Genomic DNA, 23,738 nt, shown 5'->3' on the forward strand with positions numbered 1-23,738 from the left:
AACATTGAAAAAATGTTTACTGCTAAATGTATTATTGAAACTTAATTATTATTAAAATGTACTGTTAAATGTGTTATTAAATGTATTATATAATAAACGTGTTATTAATTAATTTATGTATTATTAAAACTAACATGAAAATTAATAATTTTGATTGATTTTTTTATCGTTTTTTTTATCGTAAAGGATAAAAAACGAACGCTTAATATACCTTACCTCGAACATTTTATTTTATTTTTAATCACTGTTTCAAAATAAATCAGTTTGTCAGCATTTGAGAGTTATGCATTCGCTTAATCAGTAAGCTATTCTTTAAGTTTAATAATATTTATCATACGCAATTGCGCGATATTTAGAATTAGAACGTTCGGTTTGCAAAAACGTATTGTTATTCATATGTATCTACATTTTCAAATGGTGCGACGGCATCAGAGATAATTTTTTAAATCATTTATTAAGTAATTTTTATTATTATTATTTATTATTTAAGACTGTATTAAGATGTTATAAACTAATTTATAATAAAGCCATATTTGAATCTTCAAATGTTATTGTTGAATAATAATCGAGATACAGCGAGTAAGGAGCGCGCGCCGACTCTGAGCGCCATGTAGACAAGAACGCTTATTGGTTAATTTCTGCAATCTGCTCTACTGCAAAAATTACTTGTCGGACGCAATTTTGTTAAAGGAAAAAGTTGTTTTAGCATAAAGTATCACGTCTTGTACTCCGGATGCGGGAATTTTGAATCACCCTGGATATAGAAGTCTGTGATCACGCCGCACTATTACCAACTTAGATATAGAACTAGAAACGCAATGCGCCATCTACTAGTAACGTCATACATGAAAACGCTCGTTCGTTACCAAACACCTTATATGCTATAAGAACCTGATTTAGTTGACTTAAGATAATTCTAAATATGGTACATTTATAAAAAATCTTCGCCAGGTTTGAGTATTGTCCTTTTTAGAGTTAAAACAATAATTAAGGAAATTATATACAAGTTACTCGCGACATGCCCGTCACTTATTTCTAGTACGCAGCCACTCTATGGACGTGCTATTCGTGGAGGTGGATGTGCTATTCGTAAGAAGAAAACATCCACAAGTTTTATAAGAAGGCGTATACAGCCAGTCACAGAAAGATTGCAAACACCTTTTCTTCGATAGATTTCGGAATGCAGCTTGTAAATATTATTAATTTAGCATCACATTCCAAAAGAAAAACATGTTTCAGAGGCCCAGAAGGCCTACTCTGAAGGAACTTCATAATCTCCAGAAGATTCTCCAAATCGACTTATACAGCCGGTCACAGAAAGGTTGCAACATCTTGTTAACGCGCCGCACATTTTTAATATTCTATTAATTCCATTGAAACCGACAAATAAGGATTTTTATAATGAATCTGATGTAGACCTGATGAGGTCTATCCGGATGAAGATCTGACCACTGTGCTGCGTTACATGACTGATCGGGGTCCGATCCCGGGAATTTAACTTACCAGGACCTGATAATGAAATCAGGTCAACCTAAAGATCTGTTAAAATTACTGGATAAATTTCTAGTTGGGTTTTGAAAGTTGCGTAGCAGCATAATGACAATAAAAGTTGCATTAAGAGTTACAGAATAGACCTGCAGAGAGGCAATATTATTTTCATTAAGCAAGAAGCGAAGCCTTCTGCCGGTCGAATCTGGATCATAAGTGCTTTAATAATCACGTTTGAATGTATACCACGTTTGTAGAGTCTTTTGAATGCGCGCCGAATTGGTTTCTCGGATTTATTGTTAGAAACGCAACCGAACTATGTTATGTATAATGACATCACAAATTAAATTAACAAGTAATTTAATAACTTAATGCTCAATGGCATCATTTTCAAAGAGTAAGACACTTAAGGTACTGAAAATCTTAGTCCGGGAGATAATAATACAAAAATAGTTTTCATTTGTTATCGCTTGAAACCGTCATTAATTCGTCATTTATTAGGTAAACATAAAGGCAGTGATGCGCTGGGAATTACTTGTGAGAATTACTCCTACACGGGAATATTCATGCGCAAGCGTTCATTGGCGATACAATGTGAAAACAATCGATACGAAACTGTAACGTCAACTTTACCGTATTGGAATAATTCTCACAACAGCGCATCACTGCATGAAGGAAATGTAAGTATGGCAAACTTCATTACAGAAATATTTCTGGGATATTTTATAATATTTCTATGACATTAGGTAATATTTTGCAATACTGTGATAGTATTTCTATACACTGTAATAATATTACAATAATATTACATAATATAAATATCGCTACAATAAACGCAAAAAATTTATCGCAAGAATATTTCTGTAATATTTCTTTAATATTGTGCTGCAACATTATGATATATTATAATAATTAATCCAGTTTTATTAATTGCTAAAGTATTATTGTTCACTATTGCATTATAAAAAATGATAAAGTCATAATAAAAAAAATATTCGAAGGTCTGGAAAGCACTTGCAAAAAAGGTTGGGACTCCTTTCGGGAGACTCAATTTTATTCCTTCTTATAGGACTACTAGATGTTTTCTTCGTAGCGTATCCTTCTTGTGTACTGGGCCGTACTTATCCCTTCAACACGAAATATAGCAACAATGTTATAGCAATATTTCAATAATTCTTTTGTAACATTGTAACAATCTTTCAACAAGGTTTCATGTGCAAGAATCGCGGATATTTTGCTATTCCAAAGCTGTCTCAAAAATATTGCAGACATATTTCGTAACTTTTATGAAATGTTTCACTTTTCAGTCGAAATATTTTTGAAATATTTTCAAAAATTTGCGGTGCTGTATGAGTAACATTGCAGCAAAATTTCAATAATGCACAATATTACAAAAAATTGTAGCGATACTACTGCACTATAGAAATTATAATATTTTATTTGAAATATTGCTATAATTGGAAAATATTGTTATTTTAATTTTGTAGAAAATATTGCAATATAGTGTTGCAATATTACAATTCAAGAAATAAGTATGTGGCTTCGCCACGAAAAGGATACGCCTTTCATAAGGAGAAAATGTCCAGAAGTTTTATAAGAAGCAGTATGTATTATGCGCAATGATATTGACAACTGTCGATAGGCGTGTAAAACAGTTGCAGAATATATGCTTTGATATCACTTTATTCTTATTATTTACCGAATGTTAAACAAGGATGACATAACACCCGGAGAACACCCAGGTAGGAATTCGAACACATGCCTCAGCATGTTGATTAATCATGTGCTTGTAGGAGACAGTTTTCTCCATTAAACCAGCTTAACGAAATTAGTTTTTATGGCAATTTTAATTCTCTCTCTCTCTCTCTCTCTCTCTCTCTCTCTCTCTGTCAAAAATTATTACTTTTCGAAAAAAATTAATGTAGCAAATGAAAAATTAAAACTCAGATGCTACAATCTTAACTAATCAAGTTAAGTTCTATCAAATTAAATACAAATGGTATTGTTTCTAGTTATTTATATAAACTTACCTTTTCAAAAAAAGGTAAAAAAGCGCTAAACTTGCGTGCTTTTCATGAAGAATCATTTGGGCTAACGCCAATTACTTAATTGGCCGTGGAACTGACTAATTGTGTTTGCTGTTTAGTAGAATTGATCACTTATGATTGATAGTTAATCACCGATTCGTCTTAATCGAGTTGGTGAAACTGGCCCTTTGTATATCGTACTAAGTATCCAACCAAATTAATAATACACGTCCGTATACGACGACGTGTTTAAAAAATTATACTTGTATCATTCTTGCTGAGGAGGATTCCAAAGAGAGTCGAAACGTTCAAAATAAAGAAGACATCAATCCAATATCTGAGTATTGATTGTTCACTAAATAATTGCGCCGTTTATCGTTGTTGACTCTCATTAGTCTATTATATTTATCTTTTTGTATTGTTTACTACTATATGTTATTATATCGAGATTTAACAGCGCCAAGTGTTTTTACATGACCAATTTTTCTATTTAAATTAAATTTTTTTGTTTTATACGGTTAATTCTTTAATTTTTTATAATAACACTTAAATTGCGCAAAGTAAATAACGCAATTTTGTGATAATGTTTTGTGTAATATTTTGAAGGAGAATTAAATGATCACTACTTCAGTTGGAAGAATAAATGTCTTTGAATGAATTGATATAATAATTTCGTTTAAGAGGAATTTAAACCATTTGGATTGGAATAGGGAGATCCTTCAATAAGATATACGTACTTAGGTTTCATTGCATAAAAATTAAAGATAGTATCATTTGAATTAAATAAATAATAATAAAGATATTGTAGTATCACTTGAGTTTTACTTTTTATTTTGATAGTAGAATTTAATTTGGCGCCACAATGGTTGATATCAAATCTTTTATAGGAATGTGATACATATCACTAAAGTTAATATTATTTATTTAATTTGGTATCCGAATTACATGGAATTTAATTTGCGCCAATTATTGATATCAAATCTTTTATACGAATGATATCATTAGAGTTAAGTAAATAATAAGAGACAGTACCATTTATGTTTTGCTTTTTAATTTGATAGAATTTAACTTGATTAGTTAAGATTGTACAATAGCATCTGAGTTTTAAATTTTTATTTGATACATTAATTTTTTTCGAAGAGTAATAATTTTTGACAGAATTAAAGTTACCATTACTTGGATTGGAATAAGAAGACCTTCAATAAGAAAATCCTTGAAGAAAAATTAAAACTACTATTAATTTGGTTGAATATTTAATATTATACAATATATAAAGGCCGATTTCGATTAAGCCAACTCGATTAAGCCGAATCGATGATTAACTGTCAACCATAAGTAGTTAATTCTACTAAACAGCAAATATAATCAGATAAATATCAAACAAAAAACAGGCGATTGAGAGCAGACAATAAAATGCAGTTATTCAGACGTTATATGTTACACAATGTATTTAAAAGTTCTTACAACTAAAATTATGAGATCGGACGTTTCGGCTCAATTCGAGCCATCTTCAGCGATGTCAAAAAGCATTACAAGTTATTAAAGAAAAGATCCAAGAATATAGCTAAAGGAACCTCTCAATTTCATTGCAGTGATGGGATATTGCCGTTGGCCTACTTCCAAAAATCCATAAACTGAAGGTCCCATTAAGGATGATTATTTCATCGATTGACAACTCACTATATGCATTAGCAATTTTTTACATCGTATTCTACATGAAAATATTCCAAAACCACCTAGCCACATTGAAAATAGCTTCAAACTAGTACAAAAACTCAATGGCTTTAAACTTGATAATAATTATTCGCTAATTTCTTTAGATGTGATATCTTTATTTACAAACATTAGATCTAGCGTTAAAGAGTCTGTGATATAGATGGTAATTTATTTCACGAAATTGCAGCATCCCCAAAGAAGAATTTGTAATTGCAAATTAATTTAAAATTAGTGCTGGAATCAACTTTTTTTTGCCTTTGATGGCAAGATTTATAGACAGAATTTTGGAACACCCATAGAGTTCGCCGTTTTCTCCTATCATTGTAGATTTAGTTATACAAGATCTTGAGGTGAATTCATTGGAGAGGTTTGGAACTGAGTTACTCTTCTTTTTTAGATATGTGGATGACATTACTACTAAGGTACCTCACAATCTTATCTATAAATTTGTTGAAGCTTTTAACGCTTCACATCCTAGGTTACAATTTGGAGATTGGAGGAGAGAGATTAAATTTTCTGAATGTTACAATCCTTAATGTTAATGGCACAATAGAATTTAATATGTATAATATGTATACCATAAACCAACTTTTTCTGAAAGGTATCTCAGTTTTTTATCTTTCAACTCGTTTTCACAAAAGAGAGGTGTTCTAATGAACATTGTAGATAGAGTAGTACTATTATTACATCCAAAGTATCATGAAAAGAATTTGAATTTTATTGTTAACACCTTTTTAGAAAATGATTATCCCACGAAATTTATTTTTGACATGATAAATTCTCGGTTAAAATCTCTGCTGAAATATAAGATACTCAAGCAAGCAGATTCCGATAATACAAAGAATGAGGAGATAACTACGTGTTTACAATTCCATTCCTTCCACATCTATATGGGAAATTTAAAAACATCACTAAAAACTTAAATGTTAAACTTGCATCGTTTAGTATGAATGAACTTGGGATCATCAAATCTCAAAAGGATGTATTGTCACATGATTGTAATAAGAATGTGGTATAATAAAATAGTAAAATTTGCTGTAGGGACTGTAATGCCTTGTACGTAGGACAGACGGGACGAAAAACTTAGAACTAGATTTACACCGTAATAATATAAATAAAAAAATCAGTAACTCATCGATAATCACGGAACTATAGATTGGACTACAGACATTTTAATTGGGAAAATGTAAACATCTTGTATAGGGAGAGATATTTTGGAAAAAGACTTGTGTCTGAAATGCTCCACATTAAGTCGCAAGAGAATAGTCTAAATATAAAATCTGACACAAAGTTTCTACACTATGCTTATTCGAACATTGTAAACAAGATTTGATATATGACGGGAATTATGTTACATTAGTTAACGTTCTTTGTATAATTTATGGTTCTTGACTCTAAAGATATAATATTTTTGTTTATGTTACAATGTTCAACTTGATATAGTTTATGACTGTAATTTGAAGATTGATTGTCATACGATTTAGTTCTCTTAACAACGTATCTTTATTCATGCGGTTCTTAACTCTTTAATATATTGATTACAGAATGCAACGGGTGAGTTTTTGGATCATGTTATACTTGTTTTTAACATTGTTATATTATTAATTTGACTTTTCTTTAGTGCTCAGTTAGCCAACTAATTTGACAATGTGGTTTCTCAAGTTTTAAATTGAAGAGGCACCTTTCTTGGATCTTTTCTTTAATAATTTGTAAGGTTTTTTGACATTGCTGAAGATGGCTCGAACTGAATAGAAACATTCGATCTCATCATTTTAGTTGTAAGAGCTTTTAAATATATGTGTAACGTATAACGCTTGAATAACTGCGTCTTATTGCTCTCTGCTCTCAATCGCCTGTTTTTTGTTTGATATTTATTTGAGAGATAATTACATTCAATCTCCTCGCATTGCCTAAGAATAGATGACATATTATATTGACACACAATAGAAGACAATAGTATGTTCATAATCTACATACACAATCCAGAGGAATACATTGTTATTGATTATAACATTCTTATAACTTTTATTTTATATTGGAGAGAGATTGATAGTTAATGCTGCGATCGAGAGCGAATTTTAATTTTTATATATTGTATCTATGTATTATAATATTTCCACTGTTATTTTTGTTCACATTGATAATGATCCAACAGAGATCGAAACATTTGTTTTGTTTTGTTTGTTACCGGCAAATTAAAGTTTATATTTTAACTAGATGATATGTTTTATTTATTAACGATTAAAAATTTTTTAATTTATAATAATTGTTTTAGGCTCGTAGCCCTTTGTTTTTCTGTTTTTTTTTATATTTATTTGTTAATTTCATATTTTCTTAATTTTTATTTCGAAATTTCAATTATTTGACAATTAGTGAGTTCCACGGACAATTAAGTAATTGGCATTGGTGAAACCAGCCCAAATGATTCTTCATGAAAAGCACGCATGTTTAGAGCTTTTTTTACCTTTTTTAAAAAGGTAAATTTATATAAATAACAAGGAACAGTACCATTTGTGTTTTATTTTTTAATTTGATAGAACTTAACTTGATTAGTTAAGATTGTAGCATCTGGATTTTAATTTTTCATTTGATACATTTATTTTTTTCGAAGAGTAATAATTTTTAAGAGAGAGAGAGAGAGAGAGAGAGAGAGAGAGAGAGAGAGAGAGAGAATTAAAGTTGCCATTATAAGAACTAATTTCGTTAAGCTGGTTTAATGGGTTTAACTGTCTTCTACAAGCGCATGATTAATGAACATGCTGAGGTGTGTTCAGATTTCCACATAGGTGTTCTCCGGATTATGTCATCCTTATTTAACATTCGGTAAATAACAAGAATGAAGTGATACCAGAACCTATATTTTGTAACTGTTTTACACGCCTACCGACAGTTGTCGGTGTCATTGCGCAGCTTTTTCACCTTATAAAATATCTGCGCAACGACACCGACAACTGTCGGTAAGTGTGTAAAAATAGTTATGGAATCTTAGACATATAAAATGTTTACAGTTAAATATGATAATATATTAAAATATGAATGTAAATAAATATAAGCATGTTTATAATTTGAATATAGTTGTATTATTTTACAAATAATAAAATACATATACTATATGTATTAAAACTGAAATGAAATTTTACACAATTCTAATTATAATTAATGCTACTGATGATGGAATAAAATATTAGGTGTTGGAATTAATTCGTAGCGTTTTTAATGAAAGAATGTTATTTATTTCACATGAGCATTAAAAAATACATTAATGAAAGTACTTCCCATCACTTGTAAAACGCTACGAATTAATTCCAACACCTAATAAGTTTTGTGTATTTTTGACAAATACAGGGTTGGCCATATTCGACGGAAAGATGTTTTTTTTTTTCAATCATGGGGAACGTCGTTACTCGATCTAACATCTCTGTCAAAAGTTACAGTGTTTGCCAGATCTTTCCGTCGAATATGGCCAACCCTGTATAATCGTCTTAATCGCAATGTATAATAATAATTCGCTTTCGAAGTCTTCTGTTTTCATCTTGTAAAGATTTGATTTGTTTGCTTTTCTTTTGATCCATTTCTTTAATAAAATTGATTAATCTTCTCGTTTTTTTTGGTGTACTAACATCACTAATATTAATTCCTGAAATATATCTTGACTCTACAAACGTTTCTTTCGAGGAGGAGAAATGTTCTCTTTAGAAGCTAAAAATATAAAATATTTATCACAAAAATAATACTTATTTTCTTTTATAATCAGTGTATGCATTTCTATTTCTACATAATTTATATTTGATTTACGTGATAAGTGGAAACTTCGGATATTGGCTGAACTTCATCATCAAAATCCATTTCATTAGATACAATTGGAGATGTAATATTCACTTTAGATAAATTTGACATACTAGTACTTTCTATTACTGAAAAAATAAAATATTTATCACAAAAATGACATTTATGTTATTTCCTCTTACAATCAGTGTGCATATTTTTATTTCTACATAATTTATATGTAACTTACATGAATGATAAGTCGAAGCTTCCGATATTTAATAAACAGCGTTAGCATAATCCATTATATCAAAATTGGAGATGTTGACTTGGACTTCAGATGATTTCGATGCATTAACTGTAATACTTTTTATTGTTGACACATTTGATAATTCAACAGAGTGATTTGGTATAGTTATTTCTACAGTGAGTATAACTCCAGGAGGTAATCTCTTTAATGCAACTAAATTATCAGGTAATTCAAAGTGATGTGAGCAAATATAAATATGAGATACATCTTTTTCATGCAATCCGCAAGCGTCGATCCATTTTTTACGTATTTCTGATGCTTTAGGAAATCTAAAAAGAATAATTTAATTTTTATTAACTATTGTAAGTAATCGGACATGTACTTTCATTATTTGTAATCAAACCTATTTATGTAAAGTTATCTTTTTATTCTCTGTGCTTTTTCTTTTACATAAATAACAAGATCGCGGCATTATTTCCTTTTTTTAATTAATGCTTTTATATAGATCAAATAACAATTTATTTTATGCTTTATGCAAATACGCCTATTTTGTATTATATTTATTCTTAACTAGTGAAATGGAAATATTAAGAAACTTCACGCATTCTATATTTTATTTTCATTGCCATATTCAAAGAATTTTTTAAATCCATATATTCCAAAAAATTAAAATTGATTATAAAGTTCGAAAAATCTTGTGCGGCGACAACAAATGTTTTAACGAACACTATAATTTCTAGTAGTTCCCGTACAATAGACGCAGAAACATTTACCGCACAGCAAAATGCAACGCGGTAATCAATAAGCTTATAGCTCCAAACATGTTCATTGGTTATTGCGTCGCATTTTGTCGCGCGATAAGCGGCAAAATTTTCTGCGACTTAGTGTGCAGAAGTCATAAATTAATGGAAATAATAAACAATCATATAATTGATGTATTGTGTGTTTCCACAGCACTTCATTATTCAAAGTAGGATAACTATAGGGATTATAACCCACTATGCGTTAGTGCGTACGATTTGCGTGCGTGCGTTTGTGCGTGCGTGCGTGCGTGCGTGTGTGAGAGGAGTCAGAGAGGGGGAAGTGCCTCACAGATGTTGGGAAGGGGGAAACGCGTCACCGGGAGGGTCCATGTTAGAGAGGGGAAGGGTTTTCTTTCTCTCTTCCACCTGTTGCAGTCCTATACTTATTATTTGTGCTCTCTCTTCCTCCCGTTGCGGTCTCTTTTCTTTTCTTCTTTCATACACGATTTTATTAAATAGATATTTATTTTTTACAATTTTTTAAATAATACACCTTGGCAATAATTTTAATTTAGCAATTGATAATATGTTTAGTAATACAAATGGCCAAGTGTTTCTAATTATTGAATTATTATTAAAACTTTTATTGAGTAACTATCGAACATTATTAAACTATATACATACTAACAACTATCATTTGATAGATTCTTAATTACAGGGATAGGGGAAAGAAATTAAAATTCATTTAAAAAATCTCATACTTTATTTCTTAAACTTGATATATTTCTTACTGATATTGCGACCACCAGTTGTATATTTTAAACACATTCTGTAACGCACAATTCTTAATATGTTTTCCACAGTATTTATAATAGTAACATCCAGATTACGTAAAAAATCTATATCTTCGTAATCAGCATCCAGAGTCTCAATTGTCGAGTCATCGCTATCGAGTATACCAGCCAGCCATTCTCGTTTTTCGTCCTTTAACGTGTACAAGAGCCTTATTATCGTCATTTTCTTCCGCACCAATTACAGCCATTGTAATCAGGCGTTTCATCATGCTGTACGGGATCATCCCGTCTTCCCATTCCAATCCATGGTGATAAACACTCAGCCAGGAAGCGCAATACTTTTCTGACTTTGTCAAGAAGTTCCATGGCATGGGACATGTAAAAATATAATGAGAGAGAATAGCTTCTTTTCTTAACATCGCTATTTCCTTCATGACAAATTTCTTTCCAACGACAAATCCTTGCAAATCCACAAATATTGATATAATCATGGTAAACGACTTTTTGAGACTGTGCTTGATCACAAAGGATCTTGGATTTTATCTCATACATTAAAAAGAGGAGGAAGATATTTTTTGGTGATGATAATTTACGTAATCTTATTTGACATTGGACTATATATGATCTCGCGATCATGTATGTATTAGGTATACAACTTTGCTTTCGCCGTTTTCCTATAGATGGCTTTAGCGGTAAGTGGTGGTCAAAATAAATAGATCATAGACGTCATACAATAAACTTGGGCACTCTGTCAACATAACCCCATAGAAATATTAGTCGATTTGTGTCTGCATAAAGTTATTCTCGAATGAAAATGTCAGTTTACGAGCCAAATTCTCGTCATTTGCGGGAGGTTTTAATGTTCTGCTTCAATATGAAGAAATCTGCGGCTGAGGCTCATCGAATACTCTCAAATACTTATGGTGAGGCCGTTATTAGTGCAAGAACGTGTCGTGAATGATTTCAACGCTTCAAGAACGGTGATTTTGACGTCGAAGACCGGCATAGCGGTGGAAGAAAGAAGGTTTTCGAAGATGCAGAATTGGAGACATCACTTGATCAAGACTCGTGTCAAAATCAAAAAGAATTGGCACGATCATTGTGAGTGACTCAACAAGCCATTTCAAAACACCTCAAAGTTATGGGAATGATTCAGAAGCAAGGAAATTAGGTGCCATACGAGTTGAAGCCGAGAGATATAAATGGCGTTTGTTTGCTTGTGAACAGCTGCTTGAAAGACAAAGACGGAATGGATTTTGTATCACATTGTGACTGGGGACGAAAAATGGGTTCATTACGATAACGCCAAGCGCAGAAAATCATGGGAAGTTCCCGACCATGCTTCTACGTCGACGGCCAAACCGAATATTCACGGCTCCAAGGTCATGCTCTGTATTTGGTGGGACCAGCTCAGTGTAGTGTATTATGAGCTGTTAAAACCGACTGAAACAATCACAGGCGATCAGTATCGAAAGCAATTGCGTTTGAACCGAGCATTGAAAGACAAATGGCCGCAATACAACGAGAGACACGATAAAGTGATTTTGCAGCATGACAATGCTCGACCCCATGTTGCGAAAGTGGTCAAGACATACTTGGAAATGTTGAAATGGGAAGTCCTACCCCACCCGCCGTATTCTCCCGACGTTGCTCCCTCTGACTATCACTTGTTTCGATCAATGGCACACGGCCTGGCTGACTAGCACTTCCGGTCTTATGAAGAAATAAAAAATTAGATCGATTCGTGGATCGCCTCAAAAGATGACTAGTTTTTTCGACGCGGGATTCGTACGCTGCCCGAAAGATGGGAGAAAGTAGTGGCCAGCGATGGACAATACTTTGAATCATAAATGTATAACCAGTTTTTTACAATAAAGCCTCGAATTTCGGAAAAAAAAACGGCGGAAGCAAAGTTGTACACCTAATAAGGCAGTTGTATTCACGGGTACATTCTCTTTGAATTCAAATTCTAATTGTACATCCACGGTGCCACTCTTGACAGACTCGTTTTGTCGTGAGCAGTCAATAATTACTAGAGTAAAACCTTTCAAAAAGAAGTTTAATTGGAATGATGGTTCATTTCTTTCACGAGGGATTTGATAGTAAGACATAAATACATATCAAAAACGTAATATATATCAAACAAAATAGCGATTCTGTTTGTCAAAGTCTATATTCAGATCATTGTAATAATAAAATTCGGATAAAATTTAAATAAAGTTTCACATTGGTTAATTTACAGGTGTCGAAGTAAGTTTTACATGCTGTTTCATGATATTTTTTTTATTAGTTTGTAGACCAAAGATAACGTATCGTTTTTCCAGCTGAATTGCAGTCTTAATGGCCCAGGAATTCGTTGTACTCGGCAATAGGGAGTGCTCATACAAATCATACGAACGGAAACTCATACTCAAATATCGTCCGCTCTCTAAAACACGCAGCATGGACAGTTTATTAACTTCGTTCAACGCAACATGAGGCATTTTTCACTGTACTTTGAATAATTCAAGTGTCGGCTCTGTCGCTGGATCTCCCACTATGTAATTGTTATCGTTGCGCATTCATATTAAAATTAATTCGTGACGGGTGTTAACTTTATACAAACTATATGCAAACTATTTCATTAGAAAACGTTGCATAACCCTTTATAAGACTAGTTATTTCAATGTTTCTGCGATCAATCTCCATACTGTTGAGTTCATCGAATTTCATCGAACATGAAATCGCCACACAATTACATCCAAGATTTGATTGCTTTTATACATTTTTTTCCTTTGAAATCAATCTACCTTCGACATAGTAAAGAATGCTTTCACATGGTAACGTGTATAAATCCTGCTGTTGTATATCCTTCTCTCGTCGTATTGACGTTTGGACATAGCGACGGATTGTATAAATTCGAACTTGACGATGCGATCGTCAAAGATTGGTTTGTCTCCAATATTCAAGATATCAGATATTTTGTACAACAAAGCCCAATGATTGTAAAAATTTAACGTTCGACGCAGTGAGTTTCTTTCTACTGAACGCTCGAATATTTTTGATCGCTGTCATACCTCTGACAAAAATTGTCCCCTGTCTGTTTCGCCTGTTCGTTCAGAACAAGCATCTCACGTTATTGTTGTCATATCTTTTTATCGCTATCGCCTCCGTACATGCAATCTAACGGTGATTTTTTCTCCGCGAAAATCGAGCAATCGTCTGTCTTGATCCACAATGCGAATCGTCAGATCCGTAATGCTTTGATGATCGAAAGGTAAATGATCTGTGGCGATCTTTCCGATATATTATATCCTGGTGACACGCTCGGTGAAAATTCATCGTTGAAAATTCATTGTATCGTGTGCATGAATTTATCATTGCTGTATGCGCCCGTGGTCACGTTGCATTCAATGCGAATGATATTTACGTTGATGATATTTATCGATTCGTCTGATTCGTGCCACTATTGCGGCTCCAGCACGCGATTCGATGAAAATCAGCGATCCAATATTGTGAGGTTTGATGAAATTTACTCGACAAAGCGCATTTGATCTCACTCTTCATTGTATTGTTATTGGCATGAATACTGTCAATGGATACTGTTCATCCTCTGTGCGAAGCGTTTTCTCTCTCGCAACATTAGGATAAAATTGTAGAATTGCACGTCTTAGATACTTATTTATGTCACATATTTCGAACGATCCTTCGAAAATGACAATTTCTTTGTCATCTTCATTAAAGTAAAATTTATTATTCAATAAATTTATATTAGATATCGTTTCAAAGTCCGTCAAATCGAGCTCATAATCACCATCGCTCAAATCTACGGAAAGTAACAAATCGCGAGAACGCTACTCTTACCGATGAGCGTAAATGTCAATGACATGTTTAAATGAATACTAAGTTGAAAGAGTGCAATGTCAATTCTTAAATTGATCGTCAAACGTCTGTAAAAACTGTAGACACAGTTATCCACAGTTGGTTTGATCGTAACGTTGATAAGGCGTGCGATTATACTCGATTTACGTTTAAATATGGTACCAATTCCTTCGATAATCGAAGATTACCAAAATTATCAAAGTAAACAGCACGATTTCCCCGCTTCGCGTACGCCAATGAGTATCTGGTCCATCAGCATTATCCAAATTTACGATTCTGCACTCGTTACGATACCGCACTCTCCCTGTTGATAAGGTAGTGCGCTTAAAAATACCTCTAAATTATGGAATATGCATAAGTTTTGCCAGTTATTGCAGTTGTACGTTAGTAGTCATACCCTTCGGTCTTTTTGGCAACTGTTTAACGTTTTTTTTTAATCTTTTTTATTTTTTCGTTGTGACTCCTCGTCCACGCTTGTATGAAGCAAAGTAAACTTTATGATCTTCCATGATGCGGTTATGACATTTCAGTTCTTCCAACTGACGTTGCGCGGCTTTATTATCGTTTATAGCTTTTGCGACTCCTGCTGCGCCATTGACCAAATATTCGTTTTTTTGTCGACTTTTTCTTCTTCGTTTTTATGCCCATACCATTTTTGGCTTTTCGCGGTAATCTGTTTTCGCGCCTCCTCAGTGAGTATTTTGTCAGTTACGTGTCGTTTTGTGATCTTTGCTCCGCGAATAAGCTATGTCATGTTTGCGACACGCCGCGTCCAACGGATTAATGCCTCGATCGCCTCTAGCCAATCGTACTTGGACCACAAAATTGATATCCGGGGATATGCAACTCGGTCGGAAGCGTTTATCGTGTGATTTAAAAAACCGCAGCCTTTTGTTGTTGTTATTGATATTTGCTACAATTTCTTATAAACGGTACTGAACCATCAATATGAGATCGATGGCAGGGCAAATTATAATGTTTCAAGCACCAATGATGTTGCCTAACCTCTGAATTAGTCTTTATATGCTCGGGTAATCGATTCCATAGTTGATCTATGTAATTTTTAAATTCTCATAGCAAAATAATTTTTTTATATATTTCAACTCTTTGGCGATTAAACTATGTATTATACATCACAGTTGTCCGATACGATAAGAAGCATTTTAAGTACTGAGCGTTTTCGCTTTTGCGCGCTACTATAAATATATTCGCTCTCGATGTCGTTTTTTTCAATATTATCAGTGTCGTGAAGGGAGAAGATATGAAGTTCGTGCGACAATCGCAGATCAAAATTAATTTATCGACAATAAAGTACAGACTGAAAAAGAAATACACAAGCACATGGAAACATGCTGTCGATTTTTATATGCGGAATCATCTAACTGCGGTCCATCGAACTGCGGTAAAACATGTTGATAAGTTTGCTGGAAAGTCCATATGGCAGTTTCGAGAACGTGTACGTGTACTTGAAGTCATTGCAATAGTCAAAATATCGACACTTGGAAAATTTAGCACCGATTGAAGAAATTGGTTATTTTACATTTTCCAATAATAACGATGTAGTACCATCGAACGAGGCGCTTCCAAATTCCATTTTTGTCTTCGATAACGTAGCATGCAACAAACAAGACACGATCAAAGAGTACTTTGCGATGGGTCGACACGCGGACGTCGACTGCTTCTATCTGTGTCAGACGTACGCAAAGATATCGAAGCATCTTATACGCGATAATGCAAATCTGTTGATCCTGTTCAAACATGTATCAATCTGAAACACGTATACAATGATGTAAACACCGACATGTCTCGACGAGAATTTCTGCGAACTGTGTCGTTACTGTTGACAACAAAAATATGAATTCATAGTGATAGACAAAGACAGTGCGCGACTTACGAATAGATGATACAGAAAAGGATTTAACGAGTATGCGATACCTTAACGTGGTTAGTCATTGTCAATACGTCAACTACACAACATTTCTTTTCGAGTGTAATATGGATAACAGCAAAGAACTCAAGGATCGCGAGAGCATAGCGAAACAATTGCAAAAACGAGTGACTTGATTCGTAAAAAGTATTGTGCTTTAAAAATCGGCAAAATAGATAAAGTTATAGCATTGGAGAAACACTTTAAGCCTATCATCGAATGTTTAAAACAGATTGTCGAGAACACCGCTAATGATGAATCTCAACCAATTAAGAAAGAAGTCAACGTTATAAAGGATAAAAATATTAAGAAATGAAAACTTGAAGATAATGAAGATAATGTTCATGATGATGATAATGATGGCTTCTGGATGGATAATTCATGGCTTCAATTAACATCATTATCTAAAAAGCAACGTACAAAAGAACATTATGTCGAATTCCAATTATGCCTGAACCACGTGAATTATCATATGAACATTCGCACGTTCCCTTAGTCGAAGACGTTTATGAAACGGCCAATGAATTGCTTGAAACATTAGTTAAACAATCTTTGCAAACACGACAAGTTGTCGTGAGGAGTTGCATAATCAATTGGGGGTACTTAGAAAGATTACAAAAATACGGTAGTAATTATTTTAATTTCGATGGTGAAAGAAACAGAGAAAAGGAAATCGATCGTTGATGACGTATACTTCAGTGAGAACGGCACGACGCTCGGCGACAAATATTTCGATGTAGACACGAATGACTTTGTGATTATAGATGGAGTAAAGTACAAAGGTACACATGATTTGTATGAATTAATTTTCAAAAGAATCCCCGATGACACTATTTACATAGAGGATGATAAACTAGCGTACAAAAGTATACTGTTGGCAACGAATGCTCACAGGCTCATAAAACTAATAATCCAATAATGGCAACAAAGGATACAAATATAAGAATGTAATACCATCCTTAGTGTCAGGTAAAATACAAGTTGAAACGGGCATGCCACGCGCCAGGGATCTAAACAATAAGTTAGGTAAAAGAGTCGGAAAAGGAATAATATCATGACCTTAAATGACAATAAAATCGATTATGTTCATTGGGACGATCCTAACGAGCTAGTGAATCATTTCTGATTGCTTAAGTCAGACAGGTCTCAGCGATAAAGAAATATTGTCTATTATCGAGGAGTTTCGTGAAGTTGGTTTTATAAATTGAAATGAGATACACAGTCATTTTAATTGACATCGAAATGCCGATGAACAATGTTTTCGTAAAAACTTTGTGATATTTTATGCATTACACAACAATAATCATAACATAACACAACATGTCTGAGAAGAAAAGTCTCGAAAAGTGGCGACTGGTGGAAGAACTGCACGCTCCGACGAGAAAAAATTTTCCACGCAGACGTGTCATAATTTACGGATACAATAACCTGGCAAAATGATGTGGTCGAGATGCGCCTTTATACACGATTCAACAAAGATTATCACTACATTCTTACCGTTATCGATGTGTTGAACACGCATGGGCCGTACCGCTAAAAACCAAGAGTGGAAATGGGATGGCTACAGCGATCGCAAAGATAATTCGAGACGATGGAAGAAGTTCGAAAAATTTGCAAACAATTTGCAAAATTTGGTATGGGAAAAGAATTTTACAACGTAAAGTGCAGAAATTCCTGAAAAAACACAACATAAATCATTAATATTGAGGCTTCCACAGGTGCTTTCTATATAAAGATTATGCGTTTTGCGAGTGTCCAGATCCCTTCTTAGAATGCCAACGTTTTGTGAATCTTGCAATCCACTTCATCAGGGCGAGGAGCCTGATACTGAGTTGTTCCTCCGAGCCATTCCTTTTTTATATTATGCTACTTGTTGGAGTGGTGGGGGGAAAGAAGAGAATTGTGGATGAGAGGGGGAGGTGAGAGAAATCGATGAGTCTTCAATAACGGGGAGAATGGTTTTCCATATTTTATTTGTGTTGTAACCATTATTTATATTGTAACCATTCTATTTAAATTGTTAGTGTTTTTGTATCTCTATGGCTTCTCTATACTTTCTTGGAAAGTATGATGTAATGTTGTCTATAGTGGTTTTGTCAAACAATATTTGATGTCTTGCTTTGATGTTGTTAATAATAATGCTGATTGCGTGACGTGTTTTATTGCCTGACATCACATTGGTGTTCTTTTATCCGTAGTTGACCATTCTCCGGGTTTCTCCAATATACTTGCCCGTAGGAATAAGGTATTTTGTATACTCCTGCGGAGTTGAGTGGAGGTGATCTTTGATCTTTAGGATTTCTTAAGATTTGTTTTATCTTTTTGGGTGATTTAAAGATAATTCGGATATTGTTTAATATCCAGCCAATCTAATCTGTTGTTCCTTTGACATATGGAAGAACGGATATAATCCTTTCGTCTGATTGTGAATCAGAGACCGTCTTGTTTGCATGTTTATTGATTGTTTTGATTATGTTTTTTTTGTCTTGTCCGTTTTTCTGTAAGGTTAATTTTAAGTGATTGAGTTCTGTCTGTAGATATTCTTTGCCAGAGATGATGAAAGCTCTATGTACAAGTGAATTGATCACAGACTGTTTTTGTACTGAGTGGTGCGACTCGGCATGTAGGTATCTATCTATGTGTGTTGGTTTTCTGTACACTTAATGGCCTAAGGTACGTCAGCTTTCTTAGAGACAAGAACATCTAGGAAGGAAATTTCCTCTATGTCTATAGTGAAATGGATATTTGTTAATTGTTGAGGAAAATAAGGAATTTACGGAGTTTGGCTCTGCCGTGTTTCCATATCATGAATTTTGTCTACATAACGGAAAACTTCTGGTTTTTTGAGTGTTTTTCTAAGGGCCTCTTTCTTAAAATGCTCCATGAAGATGCGATTACAGAGAAATAGGGGAGCTCATTGCCGTCCTGAAGTTTGTTCATAAAATTGATTGTTATAGAAAAAGTAAGTGGTTGTTAAGCAGTGCTCTATTAGCGGGATGAGGTTGGAAAGAACTTAATATGAGGCCTTTATTATGTTTAATGTGTCTTTTATTGAGACTTGTGTGAAAAGGGATTCTACGTCGAAATTTACAAGCAGGTCTGTGGGACGTAGTTGGATTTTTTGGATCTTTTGTATGAAGTACGTTGAGAAGTTATGTGTGATTCGGATTTTCCAGTGAGGGGTTGTAGTGTTTGTATTAGGAAGTGGGATAAGTTGTATGTCGGGAAGTGTATGGCGCTGACAATCAGTCTGAGAGGGATGTGATTTGATTTGTGTACTTTTGGTAGTCCGTATAGTCTTGGTGGAAGAGGATTTGTAGATTTTAATGTTAATTTTGATTTTTTTTACTGAGAATGTTGCTTTTTTTCACCAGGATCTTGGTGTTCTGCGCGATTGTATTAGTTGGATCTTTGTCAAGCTTTTTGTATGCTTTGTCCGAGAGAAAGTTCTTCATCTTTTTCTTATAGTCTGATGTGTTCATGATTATTATCGTGTTGCCTTTGTCAGCTGGAAGCAAAAACTAATTCTATGACGTATCTACTGGAAGATTACCGCGGAAAACCAGTTACTGGAGAATGTCTGTGTTCAGGTTTTGGAGGTCCAATCGCTCTTGTCTAATGATGTTTAATGAAGGGGGTTTGGCTTTGGAAAGGATATTGGTTACCTGTTTGCGGATATTATCTGCTTGTTCTGATGGTCGGTAGATGGTTGACTCTATTTGATAATCTCTTCCTTTGGAATTTTTCTAGGTGCCATTACGAAGTTAGAACCTTTGGCAAACGCAGATATAATATCTTAAGACAGGTCTTTGTTGGATAGATTCTTGACATTAAATAGACAGGGTTATGGATTTTTGTAAAGGACATGTATTTCAAAGGGTTTATGTATTTCTGTTTCTGTCTTTCAGAGGAATTGTGCATGGGTCTTCATGACTTGTTCGTACGTAAATAAATCATTATTTAATATATTTCATAATGAAGGCATCTGTCGTTGAACGGTTCAATCGTACGTTGAAAAACGATATGTGAAAACAATTTACACTCACAATGGAAATTATAAGTGGATCGATTTGATACCGTCTCGTGTCTAAATACAACGCGCAAAAGCATCGAACTATCGGTATGCGGCCCATCGATGTGACTCTCACGATTGCTGACAAACTCTTAAACATGGTGTACAGTAGCACAAAGGCCGTCGCACTCTCGCGAAGTGGGTTACTCGGTACGTGTGAACAAATTCAAGACGATCTTTAAGAAAGGTTACACGCCAAATTGGATCACAGAGGTGTTTAGAATCATCAAAGAAAAACTAATTCTATGACGTATCTACTGGAAGATTACTGCGGAAAACTAGTTGCTGGAGGATTTTATGAGTTGCATTGTGTCGCTAATCCTGACGTATATCTAGTTGAAAAGATGTTGCGTAAAAAAGGAGACAAGGTTTATGTGAAATGGCTCAGATTTGATAACCTGACAACTCTTGGATACATAAGGATAGTGTGTTATAAAAATAAAATTTATTACAAATTGTATAATTATTTTTTTCCTATGTAAATATAAACGCATTATACACATTACACATATTAGATGTATACGTACATATATACATATGTATATACCAACGTACATACATACTATACGTATTATACATAATATACATATTAAACATATTATACATCACACATATATATTTTTATTAATAAAAAAAATACATAAATACGAAACAAAGAAATGAATTTTTTATAATAATATTTTATATTGGCAGCGTGTCGGTGTTCCAGAATTTGGAACAATGTACCGCTTATCGTCGTATGGACTCAGAACGATTTTCGTTTCAGATATGATGTATACTTGGTACAATTTCTTATGCACGACTGCCTGCGCGTCATTGCAATTGCGTCATTCAAACACCGTGTATAATCATTGAACGTTATGAATCTCGCTACAACATTGCTCTTAACGCCCTTTGCCTTCTTAATATCTTTTTTACCATCGACGTGCAAGGCGTTATTTCGTTCTAAGCCCGAATTCAGTCATGATCGCTCCGTTGTTTTTATCTTTCATTAAACTTTTTTATTTACGAGCGGAATCTCATACGCGTTGTCGACCGCGTAATCGCTAATGTCGAATCGATTGATATTGTGCTTCATAATAGCGTAGACATTGTTGCACCTGATGTGATAAATTAGACTGTCAGTGTACATAACTTTACAATTTTCACGAAACAGCGGTGTCACATCATGGTGAAATTCATACAAACATGTCTTGGATATGTCCAAGATACACATATCTACGTATCGAACTTCATCTCGAATTTCCGCATTTTTATTGCGACTAGGTTCTCGGAAAAAACGCTTCTACTGTGAAAGTTTGGCTTCGCGATTATTGCCTCTACACCGCATCTCCCATTCCAACGCGTTACGAGTCGCACATTAACATGTTATGCATTCTCCATGGTCTTGTCGAAAACCGCGTTGTCCATTAATTTGAATAAATTTTTCTCGAACTTGTTCTTTGCTAAAGTTTTAAAATTTGTAATGAGTTGGATGTACTCACGAAGCCATGGAGATTGCAGTATACGATGGATCTTTGTAATGCGGAGACCGTGACGAGTACATTGCTGCAGATTGCGATAATATATGACAATGCTTTTTATGTTGCTTTACAATGTTGCGAGGAGCTTCTCCTCTCGCTTGCCGAGTGATTTCTTGTGCTTTGGACAAAACATAGATCGGAGTGGGCATCATGGAGATGTTGCGGATACTCCAAATTCACCTTAAGAATGTAACCCGCCGGTGAATCTATCGCGATGATCAAAATTGTCTATGTCGTCGACCCAATGAAAATCAGCGTATGGTAATGGTTGACACAGTGCTCAGGTTAACGTCAAAGTACATCAGGTACGTTGACGGTTTCGATGAATCGTACGACTGCATGTTGTTGTTGGCCTGCGCGTACTGTTTGAACATTGACTCAGACCACCACGTATATCACGTTTGATGAACAGAACCATGTCAACATAGGTAAGAAGTTCGAAATTGACACGAGTATGTTTCAACATACTCCTACCGTAAAACCCGATAATGTAATAATAATACACGAGATCAGATCCAAAACTGGTGATGCAACTATCCTGAAAATTCTCAAATATATCAGCTAACAATACAACTGTTTTTAAATATAGATCACTGTATTCATTGAGTGTTTGGAGAACCGTTGCCATACGTTCACGGCATGTGCGTAATCGCTCTCGGATATGGTATCACCTATCAGCGAGCTATAAAATAATTCACGCAATAATAACACAGTTTCCTTCAACTTTTCGATGCATTCATACGGAAATATACCTTTACATGTGAGAAGATCGAAATCCTCCGCGCTGAGATTAAAAAATTCTGACCGCGTAATTTTCAATTATCTTTATCGAGATACGACGCTAACTTTTTAAAACTGGAATTGAGAAATTTAAATGAATCTGTAAAACGTATTTTTACACAAGTTTTCATTTTTGGTGCTATTGACATATTTTGTAAATGAAATGTATTTTTCTTTAACAATAAAAATCAATACGTGATCAAATTTTAAAGCGAACAAATTTCTTCACGGCATACATCACAATGCAAGATGTTCACAGCTAATATTTTATATTTTAAACATACAAGGAGCATCCCAAAATTTTCCGAACTTTTGAAATAAAACAACAACGGTTTACTTTTTTTTTCAAATTCAAATTGTTTATTCAAAGTAGTCCCCGTCGGACTCAATACAACGTTTGGCACGATCTAAAAGCATTTCAAATGAGTGTTTTATGTCGTTCAAAGGCACGTCCTTCAGAATAGTGGTACAAGCCCTTTGGATGTCTTCTACGTCCACATACCGCTTTCCTTTCATGGACAAATGCATTTTGCCGAATAGGTAGAAGTCACAAGGTGCCATATCAGGCGAATACGGGGAATGGTTGATTGTTAAAATGTGATTTTTAGTCAAAAAATCAGTGACAAGTGTCGAACGGTGAGATGGCGCATTATCGTGTAACAAGCGCCAACTTCCTCCTTCGCGATATTCTGGCCGAATACGACGAATGCGGTGCACCAAACGCTTCAAAACGCTTACATAGAATACAGCATTAACTGTTTGGCCTGCTGGAACGAATTCTTTGTGCACAAT

At 34.1% G+C, this 23,738-nt stretch overlaps 1 protein-coding gene across 9 annotated transcripts in view; it reads left to right on the top strand.

The window, feature by feature from the left end:
• NfI (Nuclear factor I) overlaps positions 1–23,738 on the top strand; it is a 380,015-nt gene that overhangs the window by 256,971 nt on the left and 99,306 nt on the right. The window lies entirely within an intron of this gene.

This window comes from Acromyrmex echinatior, chromosome 1, assembly GCF_024713525.1.
Source record: "Acromyrmex echinatior isolate Ae372 chromosome 1, ASM2471352v2, whole genome shotgun sequence".
In the NCBI taxonomy this organism is placed as follows: domain Eukaryota; kingdom Metazoa; phylum Arthropoda; class Insecta; order Hymenoptera; family Formicidae; genus Acromyrmex; species Acromyrmex echinatior.